At 37.0% G+C, this 22,704-nt stretch overlaps 1 protein-coding gene and 1 pseudogene across 25 annotated transcripts in view; one reads left to right on the top strand and one right to left on the bottom strand.

The window, feature by feature from the left end:
* The window catches only part of PARD3 (par-3 family cell polarity regulator), a 724,849-nt gene that overhangs the window by 301,714 nt on the left and 400,431 nt on the right, over positions 1-22,704 (bottom strand). The window lies entirely within an intron of this gene.
* On the top strand, positions 12,880-13,270 carry LOC108529364 (28S ribosomal protein S14, mitochondrial pseudogene; annotated as a pseudogene). Its single transcript, XR_001885511.1, has one exon. The product of XR_001885511.1 is annotated as a 28S ribosomal protein S14, mitochondrial pseudogene (transcript).

Genomic DNA, 22,704 nt, shown 5'->3' with positions numbered 1-22,704 from the left:
ATTCATAACAGTAAAATATTTTAATCAGTTCAAATATATTGCTAAAATCACTCAATGAAATGTTCTTTTCATACTTTTAGAATCCCTCCAAGATTTTCCTAACTTAATGAGAGACATGTTAACTATTAGTGAGCTATGGTATCCTAGAGAAAATATTTATTAGGATGTTGACAGAGTGAATTAAAGCACTTTTTCTTTGGATTACATTTGGTGAAAAATAATTCCAAAGGGAATCTGTTTCCAAGTCTCCTAGGTATCACAAATAGGATTCCAGAAGGCGTTCGTGTTAATGTCCCAACTACTTGATTAACTGGCCGAATTGCCAGGAAAAAGTAATTTCCCATCATATATGGAAAACAATTGAAAACATCTGTGGGAGAAAGGTCTTCACAATTCAAAATGATAAATCTATAGCAACCTTCCAAAGAAATAAAATCAGGAAATGTGTAATACCATTTTAATTCATGATCATTACATTCTGCCAGAATAAAAACATTCATGAAAAAATACAAATACTTTTAGAAAAGACAATATTAGGTAAGATATAATAATATAACAATATATAGCAAAATGAGATATTTTATAATTAAAATATTCCCTTGTAGAGGGAAATTAATACTTGTTATACTTTTAGACAAAGTCCAGTTCCTTATAATATAAACTATGCTCTACTGAACAGAGCTCAACATCAAATTATTTAGGAGTCTATGAAGAATTATTCAGTGCCTGTAATGTAATTACTGTATATGAGCGTCATCCCCTCAACCAGATTCCTACTATTCTTATCTCAAGCTAGTACTGATCAAATGCAGTATGTAACACAGTCCATGAAATTTCCATTTCCCAGAGAAATGAAATGCCTCCTGTCTTGCTACGTACACAACATGACTCCACACAACCAAAAGCAAAAGAAGAACAGATGGTGCTGATTTATGAAAGCTATCTAACCACAGAGAACAACAAAAAGTATGCATCTTTGCACCAGTTCCATGCATAACGGAATCTTAAAATTCAGTTCCAATATGTAAGTCTTCTCATTGATTATTAGGATTCCAGAACATGAAGGAATCCTCTTGGAAGATATTTGATCCAACATCCAAAAGTACACTGCAATTTGTCTTCACATTCTTCTTCCATTTTGCCTGTCATCAATGATCCACGTAGGAAGATTTACATATTGATGCTTAATAAGAATCACTGAATCTAATAACTAGTCCCAGCACCTCACCTGCCGTCATCTGCCACATTCCCATACATATTTATCCCAGATGACCACTCAAGCAGATACCACCATGCCAGGAACACCGGCACCGCTTGTTTTGCAAGAAGTGTGTCTGCACTGTTCAGGGTTCTCCCACGATACACTAGTGACCAAGTGGCCACCCTCTAGTTGACATGATTTTATTCAGACTAATCAATCTCTTTTCAGAAGTGGCTTACTTACCAGAGTAACACTTACTTTTCTTTTGAAAATAAAACTCATTAGCTATGTATTTATTGCATTGTCCTTAATTCCCAGTATATGATACAAATGTGAAACAAAAAATAAGATATTAAACAAATACTATAAAGTATTACACATGTTGTATTTGATATGACAGCTGAGCACAGTAACAAAAAAAAACATGGATTTTGCATGCAGAATCATTTTGACAAGTTATTTAACTTCTCTGTGCCTCAGTTTACTCATTTATAAATTGTGGAAAGTAATAGTATCTATCTCAGAGTTTCCATAAAAATCAAATGAGCTAATTGAAGTACTCAGAAAACTGTCTTGTAACTATTAAGGGCTAACTAGGTGCTAACACCACCCTCTAGATAAATTTAAAAAAGAAAATGGGAATTTGATAACATATTTGTTTTAAAAAATAAGTGTCCTTTATCTTCTGTGGCACAAAAGTTTGGTTACAGTGATTAAAGAACACCAGGCTCTCCAGGATACCGTTGTACTGATGTGAGATGATTTCTGTCTTTTCCTCTTACCTTTGGTGTTTACTTCCAGTTTTTTGAGATAATATAGGTTTTTCTTTTCTTACATAGTAATAATAAAATATAAATACTGCAATCATTAAAGAAACAAGTTTTAATGATTCAATATTCTATCAGGTAAATATATCATCGTTTCACAATTCACTCATCAAAGAACATTTCAACTCCAGTAACTGATAGATTTCTAAATAAAAACATTTCAATATTTAGGATTCATTTCTTTGAAGGAAGTCTATAACATAATGTTTAAATGGCATGATCGTTTTAAGGTAGCCAGTATCAAACTACTTTCAAAAATGACCAAGCCAATTGATATCATTACCAGCCTCTTATTAAACTGTTCATCTCACAACTTTTATTTTCTGTGTTAAGAGACAATTCTCCATTTGTCTCTTAAAAATCTGCATGTCTTGCAAACAGAGGCACTGATTGCTTTTGTTCTGGACTTGCTTTTCAAAGGTATCTGTACAGAGATGAGCCGTGGGAGACAGACACAGTGTCTCCCTCCAGGGCCAAGGGCAGTGAGTCTTGCTTATGGCCATTATAATAGATTCCTCAGCTCAGAGTCCTCTCCTGTAACATTACCCATAGAGCATGCAGGCATCCATCTGGGCCCAAGGGCATCACTTCCATAGGTCAAGAGAGTAGGGAGAACTGAACCAAATATGCTGATGCTTACGTTGCATGCTGTGCTAAGAGTAATACAATTTCTCATCTCTGACCTAGGAGCCTCATGTCTTCGGTCAGCAACCATGAAACCAAGGCAGGCTAACTTGTTAGCCTGCAAGTAGGATAATATCTTAGATCCTTCTCAGTTCTTAGCCAGCTGCTCTAATAGACAGAGATGGGGGAGGAGGGAGATAGGGAGATAGACAAAAAGACACACATACCCCTTTTCCCCTTTAATCTATCAGCAAAAAGTCTTGCTGCTATTCTAGCTGGAATTTAAGATTGCAAGTGAGATTGAAGATATCATAGTGAAAGTTAAGTTTATATGTCAACTTGACTGGGTCCCATGACACCCAGACATTTGGCCCAACATTATTCTGGATGTGTCTGCCAAGGTGTTTCTGAAAGAGATTAACATTTAATTCAGTAAACTGAGAAAAGTCCAGTGTCCTCCCTAATGTGGATGAGCATCATTCAATCATTTGGAGACCTGAATAGAACAAAAAGGCTGAGGAAGAAGAGATACTGGTCTTTTCTTGCCTTTGGACTGAAGTATCAGATCTTCTGGGGGACTAGAGCTGCAGGCATTTGGGCTGATCCTTACACCACTGGTTCTCCTGGGGGTCCTCCTTGGTGACTGCAGGTCTTGGGACTTTTCAGACTTCATAATCACATGAGCCAATTCCTTATAGTAAACGTTATATGTGTGTATATATCTGTATATATCTAAAGAGATACATATCTATATATATAGATAGGTAAATATAATCTCCATTCTACCAGTTCTGTTTCTCTGAAAAACCGTAATACAATCACATTTGTGGAATGATTCCATATACTCTTTTGCAAGTTTATCTATGTATCAAGACTTTTTTTCTAAATATTTTAACAAAATCTTTATAAGCTAATCGTGTGTGTGTGTCTGTGTGTGTGTGTGTGTGCTGTGTATGCGTGTGTATATTTCCTCCTTTTTTAAGAGACAGGGTCTCATTATTCTGTCACCTAGGCTGGAGTGCAGTGGTATAATCATAGCTTACTGCAGCCTCAAACTCCTGGGCTCAAGCAATCCTCCTGCCTCAGCCTCCTGAGTGGCTAGGACTAAAGATGTGCACCATCACACCTGGCCAATTTTTTAAATGTTTGTACAAACTGGGTCTCAGTATGTTGCCCATTTTGGTCTCTAAGCCCTGGCCTCAAGCAATCTTCCCACCTTGGCCTCTCAAAGTGCTAGGAATACAGGCATGAACCCCGGCACCAGCCAAACTAGCCATTAATCCCTTAGATATCATACAGATTTTACCAAGCAATGGCATGTTTTCATTTTATGTAAAATGAAGATGCTGAAACAAGAGAATAACACTTTTTAAAAAGCAATGTAGTGTCTTCATTCCTTTCCCTCCGCTTTCATAAGGACCCACACACCACCTCCTGCTCCACCTTCCTTTTCTCCCAGCCCCAGCAGACATCCACTATGTGCATTAAGGTGTAACCTTTAGAAATATTTCTAACCAGAAATGGTCTTGAGAAAAGAACTGTTTAAAAGTGGTGACAGCACAGAACGTCCATTTCAACAAACTTATTTATTACTAAAATACCTTGAATCAGAGAAATGAATTAAATGCTGGGAAAATCATTTCATTAGATTTAATAACCATATCATTTGCTTTTGATTACATAATTTGGCCCAATTATGTTAGCACTTTTGGTTTCCTCAGGTTCTTCCCTTAGGATTTAATTAAATCCGGGACTCATATTTACAAATGGACTAAAAGAACTTCAGCTCACTTTATATGAAACATTTTCATATCAATATTTACCAGAAAGAGATGCCTCAGAGAAAGAGACATTATAATTTTTAGAAAAATGATTAAACAAATGATACATAGGACAAATAAGAAATAGAAAATAAAGAAGATACTACTTTCACTTACAAAAATAAAAGATTTGAAATATTTGTTTAGGTCATACTGGGGGATCAGAACTGTTTTACTCTTGAAACGTTTACTCTTAAAATGTTCAGATAAAAGACGATCGAGATGACTGCTTATTTGTTCTCCAAATAATAGACTAGGGTGAACTGGGTTACTAGCAACAGAAATTTTCTCTCTTGAAAAAAAGTTTATTAGGCAGCCCTTCAGATCTATAATATATATTAATTAGACTTTGTAACTGATAAGAAACTAAAGTCAATTTTAAAATATCGGACTGTAGGTATATTTTTAAAAACCATCACATCTATGCATTAACACTGGACTCTAGAGCATGGATGTATTTAATTGTGTGTAGGAACAATGGGCAGTACAGTCACACAAAGACAAAGACAAGGAAAGTGAGTTCAGAAGCCTTTCACACTTTCCTGGAAAGTCAGCTCAGTCTTTTGTTATTCAGATTAGCGTTTCAAGGGCCAGCTCTACCTTTCTTTTTCTTTTTTATTTTTTTCCCCACTTATTCGAGAAACCTTTTGAATACCAGATACTATTTCCTATTCAAATCCCTGAATCTGTCATTAGTCAATATCTAAAATAAGTCTCATAGCTCTTTTGTCCAGATTCTTCTTTATCTCTAAGGGTCCCGAGTTGCCTGCCTCACAGGTCTGTATCACCATGCTGAGTTTCACAGACTTAGGTCTGTGCCTTGGACATTAAGTAGGAAACCCACTCCTCATGTGGCCAAACCATTTTGGCTCTGTTCTCTATCATTCTGAAAATCACCCCTATATATGAGGATTTTTTTAAAACATTGGAAGTGCAAGGGAAAGGGGGAGCAAGTTGATGACTATAAATATTCTTTAGAGTAGCAAGTCAGATATTAGTAAAATTCTACCCTAAAAGAATCATTAAACCATGAGAAAACTTGTGATACTAGTAATAATATTGCAAATGTCAAAGTAGTTGAGTTCAACAATTGACAAGGTCAACGAGATTAATAGTTAACTATATCATTTCTTCTGACAGTTTAAAAGAAACCCCATCTAGCCTGGGCAACCCAGTGAGACCTTGTCTTTACAACAAAGAAACACACACACAAAAACTGGCTGGGGGTGGTAAAACCTGCCTATAGTCCCAGCTACTCAGGAGGCTGAGGTGGAAGGATCACTTGAGCCCCAAAGGTCTACACTGCAGTGAGCTATAATCATGCCACCGCAGTCCAGCTTGGGTGCCAGAGCGACTCCAGCCTGGGTGACAGAGCAAGATCCTCGCTCTTAAAAAAAAAAAAAGGGGGGGGGGGGGTGCAGGGAAGAGAAATAAATATCATCAAGGTACAGAGTACAAATCATATTTAAAAAATAGAAGCATGTCTACTGTATCCACATGCCCAAGAAGAGCACTGCTATGGCTCAGCTGTCTTCTGAAGGCACTTAAAACCCCATGATGTTGCTGGCCATAAAATTTCCTAAAGGAACACTCAGTTGGCCTTGCAACTCAGATAGGACTGAGAAGTTGGAAAGGATCAGTTTTAAATCACATCCTCGGGGCAAAACCCTAAGGTTTCTATAAAAGCTGAATCTACTGACCACAATTAACAACAATCTGGCTGAGTGTGGGCTCACACCTGTAATCCCAGCACTTAGGAGGCCAAGATGGGCTGATCGCTTGAGCCCAGGAGTTCAAAACCAGTCTGGGCAACACAGTGAGACTCAGTCTCTATAAACAAAAAATTAAAAGAAAATATAAACAATCTATTGCATATTTCAAAACAGAAAGTAGAGAGGACTTGAAACATACCCAGAGAAATGGTAAATACTCAAGGTGATGGACATGCCCAGTACCCTGATCATTATACCTTTTATGGATATAACAAAATATTGCATGCATATGTATTATATATTTAGGAAAAAATAAAAAAAAATTTTAAAGCAACATCACTAAGTAAGTACTGGGAAAAGGAAACTGAAAAGACCTCCCCAAGTGCCTCCATATCACAACTCTTCCAGGGACTCATGGGGAGAGGAATGGTGGTAGGCAGACCAGACACGCAGATGCAGACATGCAGATTCATTTGCAGTAACCAGAAGTTTGATCTTACAGGTGAAAAACAACAATCTATGCAAGAAACAGACTGTTAAAGCCATGACCAGGAGGAAGAACCACCAACTTCTGGAGGAACAACCACCAATGCATAGGAACTGGTATGAAGAAATGAGAGAACCAGGAGCGTGCTAATAAACATCTAATAGAATCTCCAAAAAAAAAAAAAAGGAGGGGGGGAGCCTTATATGTAGTGTTTGTTGATACCTGTGGCACAAACACACCCACCCTGGCAACCAATATAGTGTCACTGAACACAGACTTGGGAAGACACATGCACAGTCAGCTCAGGAGAAGGGAGAAGCCAGCCAAGTGAATGAAGTGGTACTTGAGTACCATTAAAAAGAAAAGAAAGAGTTCCTAGAAGATCAATAAATAAGCAAAACCAATAATATAAAGTATCAACACTCTGAATCATACTCATAGTTGGCCAGATTATTGCTTTTATATGTATTGTTTTGCATTCTAGAAAGCCTATTCATATATCACATGTTTAAATGTTACTTGAACCAACAAATGCAATGCTATCAACCAATGAATTTAAAACAAACCAGTCAAACAGCAAAGAACAATTCTTATCTAAAAAGGAACCTGAATTGCATAAAAGACCAGTAGAAAGGGATTAAACAGCACAGTGCCTCTGCTCATAGTTATGGCACCAAAGTGGGATTAAGGAAAGCAGGCACTTGGAAGGGACACAACTTGGGGTGGCATTGCACTCCAAAATCTACCCATCAGCAAAGTGGTCCCGAACACAGAATTGCTATTTGGTGTTTTACAAGTATACCTGTTAAGTGCATACACACCGTCTGGAGAAAACAGTTTATCTTACGGATATTACACTTAAATACTAAAAACAACTTTACATGGAGGGTACCCTCAGAGGGTAAAGATGGGTAGGAGGACAGAAAGCATTAACTGAGTGGTCATAGATTTAAAAGCCTTCATGAATCCGCCAGGCACTATACACATGCTGTTCCTATTCTAGGAACAGAGAACTGCAGCTCAGAGTAGTTAGATAATCCATCTCCTGTCTGTACTATCAATCCACGAAGTCAGCTGTCTACGTGTATGTAGGTCTACCCTCCTCAAAAGAGAGCTACTTAAGAATAGGACACACCACTTGCAAAGAGAGTGCAAAATACACATTGCCAAAATCACAAGATGTAAATAGGAAATAGAGTTTACTGGGGAAGGCGTCACAGGTAGGGAAGGAGCAGAGAGAGTCCCACAATAACTCAAATCTTGTCATGTCACAGTCAGCTATGCTTTGAGCAGACATAACTAGACTAGATGCACTCTTAAAAGAGGTCCAGAGGAGTGGCCCGTTTCAGTGACACTTCACACCAATACAAGGAGGGCAGGGGGGACTTTGCAGACAACATCACTAACAACAAACAACATGAGTTGCCTGATCAAAATGAGACCATGTCAGAAAAAGGCAGCCTGCAGAGATGAGAGGTTCTATATTAACAGTGAGCAAACAGCTCTTCATTAAGCACCTATCAGGGCCAGGCTTCCCTCAGGCATCTTTGCACCTACAGCATCTAGCTCAGTCCCTGACTCTAGCGTTCAGTTGTCCAGAATGCACTGGATTACTAAGGGAACGACCTAATGCAAAATGAAAATGAAAACCTAACCACACACTGCCCAGTATTAACATTGACATCCATTTGCCAGAGAGAGAATATGGAAGGTGAGACTATGAACGAATAGAGATGGCTGCAAATAAAATAGTGTATGAATTTTGTGACTTTAAATACCTTTAAAAAAGATGGTATTATATCACAAACTACAATGGCCAGATTGAAATGTCTTTGCAAAATTATAACAGTAGGAATCTGACATACTTGACTTCATCTTGCTTCTGACCTCCAAACTGTCCTTGGTCATTCCTGGCCATAGGCCAAGCTAACTTTGGGAGGAATTTAGTTTATAGTTTAACTTTAAAGCAAGGATGATAACAGGGGACCCTTTACTCATAACTCAATAGATCCTGTGGTCCCACCCAGAGGCATTAGGAATGATTCCCCCACCCCTATGATTTCATCCCCAACCAATAAGCAGCACCCATTCCCCAGCCCTCTGCCCACCAAATTGTCCACAAAAACCCTAAGCTTCAAGCCTTCCGGGAGACTGACTTAAGTTATAACTCCAGTTCTTCAGCATGAACCAGCACTGTGTCAATTAAACTTTCTCTACTGTAATGCTGTGGTCTCAGTGGACTGATTTTGTCTGTGCAGCGGGAATGAAGAACCCATCAGGCGATTACAATATTCAGGTAAGAATAAATTCACTTTGCAGTTTTAAAAAGTCACAGAAAAGAACATGGTTTACACTGAATTTCCTGTGCTCAAAATTTTTATTTGGGAAAACTTCAAACCTCAAGGAAATTGAAAGAATATGCTCAACATCATACCCTTTCACCTATGAACCACCAACATTGTGTCTCTTCTCTAATGATTTTTTTCTTATTTTTGAATAATTATGTTTAAGTTGCAACAGAAATTCTTAAAGGTGATTTGAAGGTAATGGATAATTATTTTCAAAATAAAGAAAATGTAATTTCGATTGTTTGGATTTATCTTGAACTTGAGGAAATTTTTGAAAGGAAATAATGAGTGCATTTGTCTTAATGGTTTTCAATTACCAACTGCATTTATTACTGTTCAGCTTTTCTGACTTTTCACCACAAAAAGCAGAAAATAGGCTCATTCTAAATTCCACAGGTACTTTTCAATGTGGTACAAATAGAAATATCCTTCCTTAACCAAGTTACCAATGTGATTTTATAAAAAATTTCAACAGAGGAAACATGACCAATGACCCATCCAGAAAAAATAAAGTTCTTCTTTCAGAGTCTGGAGAAAGTAGCAAGACAAGTCTAAAATAAAATTTTAGAAATTAAATATACAACATCTTCTTTCAGTAAAAGCATTATTTATTAAAACTTAAGTTCATAAAAATAAATCTATTTCATAGCTATTCATTTTCAACAATTTGTCCTAACTGAAAAAAGAGTGTAATTCTACACTCTAAAAGCAAGAATAGTAAACTTCAAAATTTAAAAAGTAAATTTTAAGTGTCTATCATTTAACTTTTCAAGACAGTAAAGTGCCATGCATGATTATATTATATATTCTTTATTTTTACATATTTACTATTTGAGACACGGTCCTGTTTCATCGCCTGACTGGAGTGCAGTGGCTTGATCTTAGCTCAATGCATACTAGACCTCCCGGGCTCAAGCGATCCTCCCACCTCAGCCGCCTGAGTAGCTGGAAGTGCAGGCACTCACCACCACGCCTGGCTAATTCTTATATTTTTGTAGAGATGCAGTTTCACCATGTTGCCCAGACCAGTCTTGAACTCCTAGGCTCAAGCGATCTGCCCACGTAGGCCTCCCAAAGTGTTGGGACTACAGGTATGAGCCACCACACCCAGCATATATTCTTTATTTTGCACATTAACCACATTTCCAATGGGAATGTGAAATAACTGTTAATCTGCAAGCCTTAATCTTGTATCTCACAAACATGAGCAAATAAATTAGAGGTCTACTTAAATATTCATGAGTATTAATCTTTAGAAAATTACCTAAATCTGTTTCAGAAATGTTTAACTCACTAGTCTTTATCGAGTGACTAACTTCAAATCATTGTAGCTGACATAAAAACATTTGTCTAGTGTGTTCCACTTTCAGAGGGCAAGTAACTCCAACCTTGTCCCCTGAGAGAGCTTTAGAATTTCTGTATTTTTTGGAGACAGTGTCTTTCTCTGTCACTCAGACTGGAGTGCGGTGGCATAATCACAGCTCACTGCAGCCTCCACCTCTTGGGCTCAAGCAATCTTCCTGCCTCTGCCCCCTGAATAGCTGGAACTACAGGCACATGTCACCATAACTGGCTAATTTTTGTATTTTTTTGCATAGACAAGGTCTAACTTTGTTGCCCAGCCCAGGCAGGTCTCGAACTCCTGGGTTCAAGCAATCCAACTGCCTAAGCCTCCCAAAGTGCTGGGACTACAGGCATGAGACACTGCACTTAGCCTATAAGTTTTAATAGAAGACATGTGTTCATAAAATTAAATTTAAAAACCATAATAACTGTTGAATATTAAAATCTTAAAATTTGTCATCAAGTAAATTATAAATAAAAGCAAAGGTTCGGTGTTGAGGGGAGAATGGATAAGAAGTAATGCAAAGAAACAGGCTGGGTGCAGTGGGTCATGCCTGTAATCCCAGCACTTTGGTAAGCCGAGGCAGGCAGATCACCTGAGGTCAGGAGTTCAAGACCAGCCTGACCAATATGGTGAAACCCTGCCTCTACTAAAAATACAAAAATTAGCCAGACATGGTGGCATATGCCTGTAGTCCCAGCTACTTGGGAGGCTGAGACAGGAGAACTGCTTGAACCCAGCAGGCAGAGGTTTCAGTGAGCTGAGATTGCGCCACTGCACTCCAGCCCGGGTGACAGAGTGAGACTTTGTCTCAAAAACAAAACAAACAAAAAAAAAAAGAAAAGAAAAGAAAAGAAGTAATGTGCAAAGAAACATTATTTAAGGCAGGGAAAACCAATCTATTTCAGTTTGGAGTGTATGTAGGTCTATTTAGAAAATGTTCTAAATATTAAGGAGTTACTAGGTAGTATTCTGTCATTATTAAGTAGTTTCATAAAATATTTAATTAGTGGTAAAATATATAAAATACAATATTTCACCCTACATTTCTATTTCAACTCTCCCTTCAGAAAGAATTAACCATCATTACAATTTGGAAAACAATTCTCTATTGTTTTATATATAGGACATACCCATATACTCAAATGCAACTTTTCACAAGAATTAAAACATACAAATTATGTAAAACTTTTTCTTTTTACTTAACAACATGTGTTGCAAATATTTCAATACCTACGAATTTATTTTTACCTCAACCATATTGAATGATTAATTGATTGATTGAGACAGAGTCTTGCTTTGCTCTGTCAGCCAGGCTGGAGTGCAATGGTACAATCTTGGCATACTGCAGCTTCTGCCTTCTGGGCTCAAGTGATTCCTCTACCTTAGCCTCCAGAGTAGCTAGTACTACAGATGCATGCCACCACACTCGTCTGGTATTTTTAAAATTTTTATAGCGATAAAGGCTCACTATATTGCCCAGGCAAAATCAATTGTTTTAATAGCTGCAGAGTATCCCCACAGTGCAAATATAAAATCACTGATTTAGTCACTCCTCCATTAATGGACACTTAAGCCTGTTTCTAGCACCTTGTCTTTACTGCTACAATTAGCATCCTTATTCACGTGCAAATATTTCTGTAGATACCTAAAGAGGGATTTCTTTATTCCTACTTGTTTCAGTAAATTATTCACTCTGATCAAGAACATTCAAACTTTTAACAATCAGTTTATACATGGGAGACAGATGCCCAAGATAAGGGTATATGATCTTAAAGAGGATGAAACAGTTAAACAAATGACTCAGAGATCATGATCCTGGAATTCTTTGGGCCTCACTATGTTTGCATCCACACAAGGGTTCCTGCTTTTAAGTTTACTGAATGTGCAGCATTATGGGCAACTATTTAAATGACTGACAACAGGAGTCCTCTCTCGATGGTCACTGCCTAATCAACTTTGTTACATATTTTACATGTACATGTACAATGATTCTTGTAGAAATTAATAAAAACACATCACTTGCATGTACAAATAGAAGACAAAGACTACCGTGGCAATTTGTACTGTGTATTTATAACAAATATGTAAGCATTAAATCCCACAGTTCGGTTTCTTGTCTTAAATGGTGACATTCAAAAATATAAGCATGTTAATATGTTCAGAACAAATTTTAATAGTCTTCAATCCGTAATTTTAAACTGCAAAACAGGCCAGGAGTAGTGGCTCACGTCTGTAATCCCAACACTTTGGGAGGCCAAAGTGTGGGGGATTGCTTGAGCCCAGGAGTTTGAGACCAGCCCAGGCAACATCACAAGGCCTCATCTCTACAAATAAAAAAAAAAAAAATTGGCCAAGCGTGGTGGTGTGCACCCATGGTCCCAACTACTCGGGAGGCTGAGGTGGAACTGCTTGAGCCTGGGTGCTCAAGGCTGCAGTGAGCTGTGATCATGCCACTGCACTCCAGCCTGGGCAACAAAGCAAGATCCCGTCTCAAAACAAAACAAAAGGGACAACATGGCGGCCTTCATGCTGGGTTCGTTGCTTCGGACGTTGAAGCAGATGGTTCCTTCATCAGCTTCAGGCCAAGTTCGAAGTCACTACGTAGACTGGAGAATGTGGCGCGATGTGAAGAGACGAAAAATGGCCTATGAATACGCAGATGAGAGGCTACGTATTAATTCACTCAGGAAGAATACCATTTTGCCAAAAACTCTTCAGGACGTGGCCGATGAAGAAATCGCTGCCCTCCCACGGGATAGCTGTCCTGTTAGAATCAGAAATCGGTGTGCTATGACGTCCCGTCCGCGTGGTGTGAGCGGCGCTGGAGCTTAGTGTATAGTCTTCCGTGCACTTAGCTGACCACGGCACGTTCTGGGATCCAGCGAGCATCTGGTAAATGAGCTTCCCAGAAACCATTGAGTTGCAGGAAGCCAGTTCCAGCAAGAAAAGATTTTTTTAATAGACCAAACCCTAATCTCTGACAGGGGCCCAGTGCAGTTGTTTGGACTACTGATTGCTATCTCTAAAACTACTTTCTAAATGAAGAAATTTGGGGTGTTTCATGTCAGTGGAATTATCTTTCTCTTGGCTAATAAACATACTGTTCATACATAGGCAAAGAGTATATACATAAATATTTTCTGTGATATGTTTTTTAATACCCTCCTTTTAAGTTTAATTTTTAGTAACATATAAGGGTTTTTGTTTTAAAGCATTATTTCATAAAATGTATTAAAAAACAAAACAAAACAAAACAAAACAAAACAAAAATGACATGCAAAGACTTAATTTATCTTTCCAAAATGATCCCAAGGAAAACTGGCAAACTGAAACTAGCATTTACGAATTATTAACTGATTAATGTGTATTTATACAGAGTTATTGTACTGGTTATTAATAAGTTTGTCCAATAACTTGTTTTTATTTAAATATTTAAAAGTAATTATAATATTTAAAGTAAATATAAAATATAATTATTTTAAAGAATAATCTAGTAATGATTATATATATTAGTTATAAATACCTTATACCTAGTTATTAATGTAGATTGCCCTATGCGTTCATATACCAACCTGAAATGAGCATCATTTTTTTTCTTTCATTGTAAAAGCATAGGGATCACTATGGCTTGAAGTAAACTTTGGGTCTGGTCTGTTAAAGTGAAAATCGCTAAAAGCCATGAACACTTTTCCTAGCTGCAAGCTCATTAAACAATATATCTTATTTATGAATTCAGAGAGAATTCTCACCCTGAATCATTCACTTATTTATTCAATTACTGAATGCCTATGATATGCTAAGGGCCATCCCAGGTGCTTAGAACAGATGAGTGAACAAAACAGAAAAGATTTCTGCCCTTCTGAAACTCATATTTTAATAGGCAGGGAAAGAAAATATACAATAAATGTAAAGAACTGTATGTATGCTAGTGCTATTAAAAATGAGTAAGGTAAGAAGACCCAGGAATATAGAATTTTGAAGAGGTGAGGACATCGCAGAGGCAGCAAGATAAAGTTGTAAACAGAGGTCAGAGAAGGTCTCAGTGAGGAGGTGAAATTCAAGTAAAGACTTGAAGGATCCAGGAGAATTAAGCAAGGGGATAGCTGGGTAAAGCAATTTCCAGGCAGAGGACCAGACCAAGGGCCCTAAGGAAGGAACAGATTTCACAGACTTCCCACAGCACATCCAGGGACACCCACTCTCACCCCTGGGAATCTCGGTTTATGAATAATCCACCTTTGTCTATGCAGTTATAATTTAGTAGATAATATCATGGATTTTAAAGTTAAAAAGGCTGAGATTTAAAGCCAAGGTATATTTACTGTGTGACCTTTAGCAAATAATATGGTGTTCATAACTCAAGTTCCTCATCCAGAAAATTGATGTAATAATCCTAACGTCTACCCCATAGGATCTGTTTAAAAATAATGTACATAAAGAACTTAGAGGGGTAAAATTCAAGACATGCTAGTTCTTATCAGATATGAACCCAAAGCACAGGTAACAAAAGCAAAAATACACAAACAAGATTGCATCAAACTAAACTAAAAAGCTTCTGTATAGCTAAGGAAACAATCAACAGAGTAAAAAGACAATATATGGAACAGAAGAAATATTGGGAAATTATATCTCTCATAAGATATTAATATCCAAAATAAATACAAAAAAAAACCTCAAGCAACTTAACAAAAAGAAAACAAATAACTCAATTTAAAAATGGGCAAAGAATCGGAATAGACATTTCTCAAAAGAAGACATATGAATAGCCAACAGGTATATGAAAAATGCTTAACATTTCTAATCATCAGGGAATTGCAAATTAAAACCAGAATGACATATCACCTTCCACCTGTTAGAATGGCTATTATCAAAAAGATGAATGATAACAAGTGCTAAAGAGGATGAGGACAAAGGGAATCCTTGCATTCTGTTGGTGGGAATATAAATTAGTACAGCCATTATGAAAAGGGGTATAGAGGTTCTTCAAAAAGTTAAAAAACAGTGCTATTATATAACCTAGCAATCCAACCACTGGGCATGTATCCATAGAAAATGCAATCAGTATGTTGAAGAGATAGCTGCACTCACATGTTTATTGCAGCACTATTTACATTAGCCAAGATACGGAATCAACCTATCTTGTTGTTTATCAATAGACCCTGAATAAGAAAAATGTGTAATACACAGATACATACATACACACACACACACACACAACAAAATACTGTTCTGCCTTTAAAAAGAAAGAAATCTATCACTGTGGCAACATCAACGATAGTGGAGGACATTATGTTAAGTGAAATAGGCCAGGGACAGAGAGACAAATACTGTATGATCTCACTCATTGTGGAATCTAAAAACACTGAACTCATCAAATTTGGTAGAGAGTGGAATTGTGGTTACCTGGGGTTAGGGGGATGGTGGGTGGGTGGGGATGTGTTGGTAAAAGTATACAAAATTTCCATTAGGAGTAATAAGTTCAAGAGATCTGCTGTGTAACACAGTGACTGTAGTTAATAACAATATACTGCATACTTGAAAACTACTAAGAAAACAGATTTTAAGTGTTCTCGCCACACAAAATAAATGAAGTATGTGAGGTATTACATGTCTTAATTAGCTCAACTTAGCCATTCCATAATACATATACACAAATATATATATATTTCAAATCAAGTAATGCATAATAGATACATTTTTGTCAATTAAAATGTTTTATAAAATTTGAAAAGGAATAATTCTTGTAATTACTGTTATTAACCAAAAGTACCCTAAATATAGCACAATGATTCACATATACACAAATACATACACAATTGAATTTGGGTGTGTTTTTAAAAAGCTAGTAATGTTATTACTATTATCAAAATTGTTTTTATGAGAACCAGAGTTTCAAGTAGTTAAGTCAAATTATGCAACAACTACCTAGGTTTTCCAGACCACCTTAAAATCATAGTGGTGTTTTACAACTCACAGAACCGTTATTAAAGTTCAAATATTAACAATCTGGCAAATTTATAATCACATGGGGAATTGAAAAGAAATCATGAAACTCTGGTCTAATTTTTATCTACTTATTCATAGGAAGTCCCCAAGCAATATTATTCCAGCAAAAGCAACTCACCACAGACTAAAGATTAACCCTTAAATTCCCTTTTATTTTTAAGGTCATATATATTTCTACATTTGCAACTGTTGTTATCGTATATTAACACCTTACCTAATATAATACAAACCTAACAGAAAAGTCAAAGAGCAGCTAAAAATTGATGAACACTTCCATTCTTTTCTTACATACAGCAATGCATGCAGGAGATAAAAAATAAAATCACCAGTCATATCATTTTCTCTAACAAACAAATATAAAGAGTTTCTTAGCATGAACAGAGATTTTAGTAGGAGAATCCCCAGGGATAAGAATCAAGACCAAAGTTATTTAATACATTCATAATAATCTGTTGGAAGAAAGATTATTCTTCCAACAGATTATTGGCAACAAGATGTATTCCAGTAACAGAAAACCATTTAGGTAAGTAGAAACCAGAGGGTCTTTGAAAGACTCCAGAAGGAACAAATCAAATATGAAGCATGATGAAATTTGGCTTAGTAATTCAAGTAATCAAGATTCTAACTTTTATTTATTTATTTATTTATTTATTTATTTATTTATTTATTTATTTGAGACAGAGTCTTGCTCTGTCACCCAGGGTGGAGTACAATGGCATGGTGTCAGCTCACTGCAACCTCTGTCTCCTGGGTTCAAGCAATTCTCATTCCTCAGCCTCAGCGGTAGCTGGGACTACAGGCGCACACCACCACACTGGGCTAATTTTTGTATTTTTAATAGAGACGGGGTTTCATCGTGTTGCCCAGGCTGGTCTCAAACTCCTGACCTCAGGTGATCCACCCACCTCAGCCTCCCAAAGTGCTGAGATTACAGGGGTAAGCCACCGTGCCTGGCCTAACTTTAAATTTTGAGCAAAAAGACCTATGACATGAGCAATAGCTCTTTCCTATCAGCAGTCAACTGGGCAGAAGTCTCCTTTACTATTTAAAAAATTAAAACAAAGAAGCTTCCTCTATTTCTCTTAGCAATCCACATTTCATGCCTCCCATTTTCTTCATAGCCTCCTAGAAACCTGGGGCATGTCCCTCCATTCTACTCATACTGCTGTGAACTATTTTTAATGTCTCATTCATACAAAAATCACATCTTAATCATTACCAAGACCATTTTTTTTTATTCTACCTCCTACTATCTCCCAATTTTTTCTCTCTCTACTGGAATAGCCTGCTCACCCTCCTCACTAAGCGTGCTCTCTTTTATCTCTCTCTTCTCAAATCCATTTTCATTATACTTTAATTCAACAGGAAGCAATGTGACACTCTAGACCCCTTCTTTCACCAACATTGCCTCTTAATGTTATACATTTGGATACTTTCACAACCATAACCCAATCTAAGTTCTATGCACCCTGGCCACTGACAACTCTCAACACATCAGATTACTCACAAACAAAAATTCCACCAATTTTCTTTTATTTTCTTTTTTGGAGACAGGATATCGCTCTGTGGCACAATCATAGCTCACTGCAGCCTCAAACTCCTGGGCTCAAGGGATCCTCTCACTTCAGCCCTCCTAGCAGCTGGGACTACAGGTATGCACCACTATGTCCAGCTAACTTTTTACTCTTTGTAGAGATGGGGGTCTCCCTATGTTGCCCAGGTTGGTCTAGAACTCCTGGGCTCAAATGATCCTGCTGCCTTGGCCTCCCAAAGTGCTGGGATTACAGGGGCATGTCACTGTGAAAATAGGTGGGGCTGGGCATGGTGGCATGCTACTGTAATCCATTTTCACCTAAACTCTGACTCTTTGTTAAGTATTTTAACCCCCTTCTAGTTTAACTCTTACTGGTGCTTCAAGGCCTAAAGTCAATACTATCTGTTCGGGCAAAGCAGCTTTAGTGTTTCGGGCAGAGTACCCGAATCTCTGTTCAACTGTCAAAGCCGCTGAAACATTCCAAGATGCTTTATATACACCTATATTACTTCATCATAAACACAACAATGATTCCAATCTTCTGTGGACCCAATACTCTTGTCAGGTATCTGAGAACAGAGTTGAACTTTTAAAAATCAATACTGAACAACAAAGCCTAGAGTCAATACTAAAGAAATATTTAACTGAGCAAAAACAAAATGGCAAGTTTAGTATTATGTTTTCAACTGTACAAGAAATAGGTTTAAAACCAGAATCAACTGGTTTTTAAATTGTATCTCTATCACTTACTAGGTAGGTAACATGCAAACAGTTTAGTAAAAGGATGAGTTTTCTCATTTTTTAAACAGGAATAGTAATGCCTGCTTTATTTACAAGATCATGAACGCTGATATTTAGCACAAACCCTGATACATGGTGAACATTCAACAAACTGAGTTTCCTTGTTACTTGTAGCATTTTCGACATAAATGTTAAACAACTAAAAACACAGTAAACAGAACCCATCCACTTTTTGCATGTGCTTGGTGGCTTACTTTATACTAAAATGTCCTTTTGGAGAATGGTATTCTTTTGTAGAAAAGAGATAAGGAAAAGAGAACCAAAATAGTTACAGTGCTATAGAATCCACTTCCATAATTAAAAAAATAAGATGGGCAACTTAAGAACCAATAATTACATGATTATTCCAAAAACTTTACTGTTAAAATATTTCTAAATAACAGTAGTATAACGGATTAAGTTTAAGACTAAAATTTAGTAGCAAATATTTGTTCAAATGAATGACCATTTTCTTCACAACTACCTCAGTGTTAAAAATGTAGGAGACCCTCAATAAGTTACAGTTAAAAGATGAGTCACAACCAGAAAAGGAAGTAGAAGAGCAATCCCAGGCGTGTGGAGGCGACAAAGGGGTAGGGGGAAGTGGCAACTACATAGCACAGACACGGAGACACAAACACCCCATATTGCCATGCAGAGGAATGGGGGAGCTGGGCAGTGAGGTGGAATATGTGATGGCAATGGGCAAATGCTACCTGAGAGCGAAGGCAGGTAGATCAAGGCTCCTGCAAGGTGAACAACTCCTGAGAAACGACATCATCCCACAACAAACATCCAGCACTTCCTCCATCTTCAAAATAGGACAACTAATTGAGGAAGAATCTCTCCTGATCAACAAACCTCCAGCACTTCCCCAGTCTTCAAGATAGAACAACTAATTGAAGAAGAATCTCTTCCTATTCCCCTGACCCCAGTGATAATGAAAATTTTAAAGCAATATGACTTAGAGGATTGTTATGAATAAGCCTAGTCGTTTAAGAGACAATGCAGAGTCCAGCATAACTAAAAGCTCTTCATCTACTCACAAATACCTATGATTGCTTTATTGCTAAAAATGTCTTAAGCCAGGTATGGTGGTATGTGCCTGCAGTTGCAGCTAGTTGTGAGGCTGAGGCAGCAAGATCATTTGAGTCCAGAAATTCAAACCCAGTCTGGGCCTCATAGTGAGATCGCATCTCTAAAAGAAAAAACAAAAAAAGGCCTAAAATTCTATAAATTGTCTTTATTTCAAACATTTAAATTTAGAAAACTCATTTACATAGTGCACAAATTAATTCTTCAAAATACAGTTGAAAATGATGAAGCTCCCTTCACTGTTCGGAAAGAAGAAGATAATAGCTGTGTTTTCTCTGGAGTAAAGAGTTCAGAGTCCTACCAATGGGACAAAAGGGCCAGGAAGGCATACAAAGCCAGTGGTTTTGCTATTTCAAATCACTGGTGGGGTGAGAGACGGTAAGAACTATCTTTTTCCTAGTTATAAACTAATGGAAATCATGAAGAAACACTAACGCTAAATTTTATGTAAGCTTGCACAAATGCACAAATATATATGCACATCCAAAATAAAAGTACGAATCAGTCAATGAAAATTTGTTAGCAATGCAAAATGGCACACCAAAGAAAGAACTCTTGCCCAGACTGGAGGTAGTAAAGAAAAGAATAAACAATAAACAATTATTTTAAAAACCACAGTATGCATATGGAAATTTTTTTAGAAGTCATAGTCAGAGTAGAATGCTTATAAATTCAGGTTGTAAATGAATTCACACTGAAAACATCATACAAATTAATTCATTTTATATTTTAAAGCCAAAAGTAGGTGCAGTGCAGAACCTGAAAAAGACTTAGTTTCTATGAAAAGAAAAGAAGTACAATCTCAGAAACTGTGAAAATGAATTTTTATATCTAATGTATGCTGGATAAAATATTCATGAAATGAAATATTTCATCATATATATATATATATGTATGTACGTATTACATAGTCATGACTGAAGGTTTTAGTTACAAAGTTACTTCTGTCTAGACACCTCTTTGAATGTAAGCAAAGATTAACCTAGATGAGAAGCATTAGAACCACAAGTAAATAAAACTCTTTTTTTGTTTTTTCCTTTTTTTGAGACAGGGTCTCACTGTGTCACCCAGGCTGGAGTACAAGTGGCACAGTAATAGGTTACTACAGCCTCCACTTCCTGGGCTCAAGCGATCATCCTGCCTCAGCCTTCTGTGTAGCTACTGCCTCCACTCCCTGGGCTCAAGGGATCATCCTGCCTCAGCCTTCTGGGTAGCTAAGACTACAGCCCCACTCTAATCCAGTTATTTTTAAATTTTTTTGTAGAGATGGATTCTCATCATGCTGCCCATGCTGATCTCGAACTCCTAGGCCCAAGCAATCTTCCTGATTTAGTCTCCCAAAGTGCTAAGATTATAGGAATGACTCACTGCGCCTTGCTATAAAAATCTGTTTTATTTATAAAAAGCAGCTTAGCCATAATGCTAGTACTTCTTAGTAAGATACTAAGAAATACCTTATTGAAAGCGTTTACCATTCGAGTACAATCTGAGAATATGCCAACTGGCATGTTCTTGAATTATTGGCTACATGGTATTTTTTCTTTTGTTATCAAAGGATTTTAACCATATGTATGACTATAAGAAAAATATAACCATCTAATGCATGTGAGAAATATAAAGATAACTCTGATCATACACTACAAATTTGTTCTAAATTTTAAAAATCCTAACCTAGAATATCTTATAATAGAATAGACTGTTGTATGTAATTTACTTATACTATTCTATCTAATAAGGCTTTCCATTTTAAGCAGCAAGTTGACTTCCTTATGATAGAATATGACTATCAAAAATTTGTAGCAATCACTAGGATTGGATAAGCAGCGAGAAGAAAAATAAATTTTACAGTAAGTATGAATGAACTAGCATATGGTAACTCAAAACATTAATATTGAACTTTATTATTTTATGTTATCCTTACTGAAGTCCATGAAATTGGTTCTATCATCTACCATTTTACAAATAAGAAAACTAAATCAGGAAACAATCAATATTGCCAAGGTCACACAAGTAAAAGAAACAGAAATTTTAACTTTTTCTGGGTCAAGAGCATAAGCTGTCCACTGTGGTATAATCATTAAAGCTTCTGAACAACTGCATCAGGAAGAAAGAGGCAATTTCCCCAATTACCCAGATAAGGAAATGGAGGCTAACAGGGGTCAGGCTAATGAACGTCTCAGAAAGTCAAACCTAGGCCATCTGATTGTCGGCATATGACACCACTTCCTCACAGGGTATGACACAGAGGGAGCACCACAACACCTTTTACTCCACAGAAATGAAGAGGAACATGTAGGTCATGTGACAAAAACTGATTGGCGTTTTCTAAGCAGATCATTAGAAAGTAAGTTTGAAGCCTGGGAGACACAAGCAAAATTAAAAGAAACAAGAAAAGAATGGCCAATCATAGAATTTTTCTGGGTGTAGGAAATACCAGAAATTAACTACTCATGATTTCACAGGTGGTAAGGTAATTCTGCACACAGAGGTTGCTATATATGGCCCAGATCCATGGACAGTGAGGTTCAGAACTGGCAGTTTCAAGTCACATTGCCCTTTTTACTAGGGACCACTTCCCAACTCAGGGAAAACATAAAGATGGTTTACCTTCACCCATGTTGAATCTGAGTGATCAAAAAGACATCTAGACAGTAGTGACCAGCTAGTCCTTGCAGGTAAGCACAAGTCTGAAGGAAGAGGAAGAGAAACTAAAGTAACAAGTAAGTTCACCAAGGAAGAGCATGTAAAAACCCATACAGAGAAATGAGCAGCATTCATGGAGGTAGAGCAAAAAGAAGAAATTTCTATAAATAATATGAATGAACTTAGAAACAGAATGTCAGAAGAGTGAAGAGGGAAGCTTCTCCACGGTGTCATGGATCCAAAGTGCTATTTCAGTCATTTACTAACAGCAGGAGGAAA

The sequence above is a fragment of the Rhinopithecus bieti genome, unplaced genomic scaffold (genome assembly GCF_001698545.2).
Source record: "Rhinopithecus bieti isolate Rb0 unplaced genomic scaffold, ASM169854v2 scaffold_763, whole genome shotgun sequence".
NCBI classification, from domain to species: Eukaryota; Metazoa; Chordata; class Mammalia; order Primates; family Cercopithecidae; genus Rhinopithecus; species Rhinopithecus bieti.
This window is presented reverse-complemented; position numbering and strand designations above follow the sequence as displayed.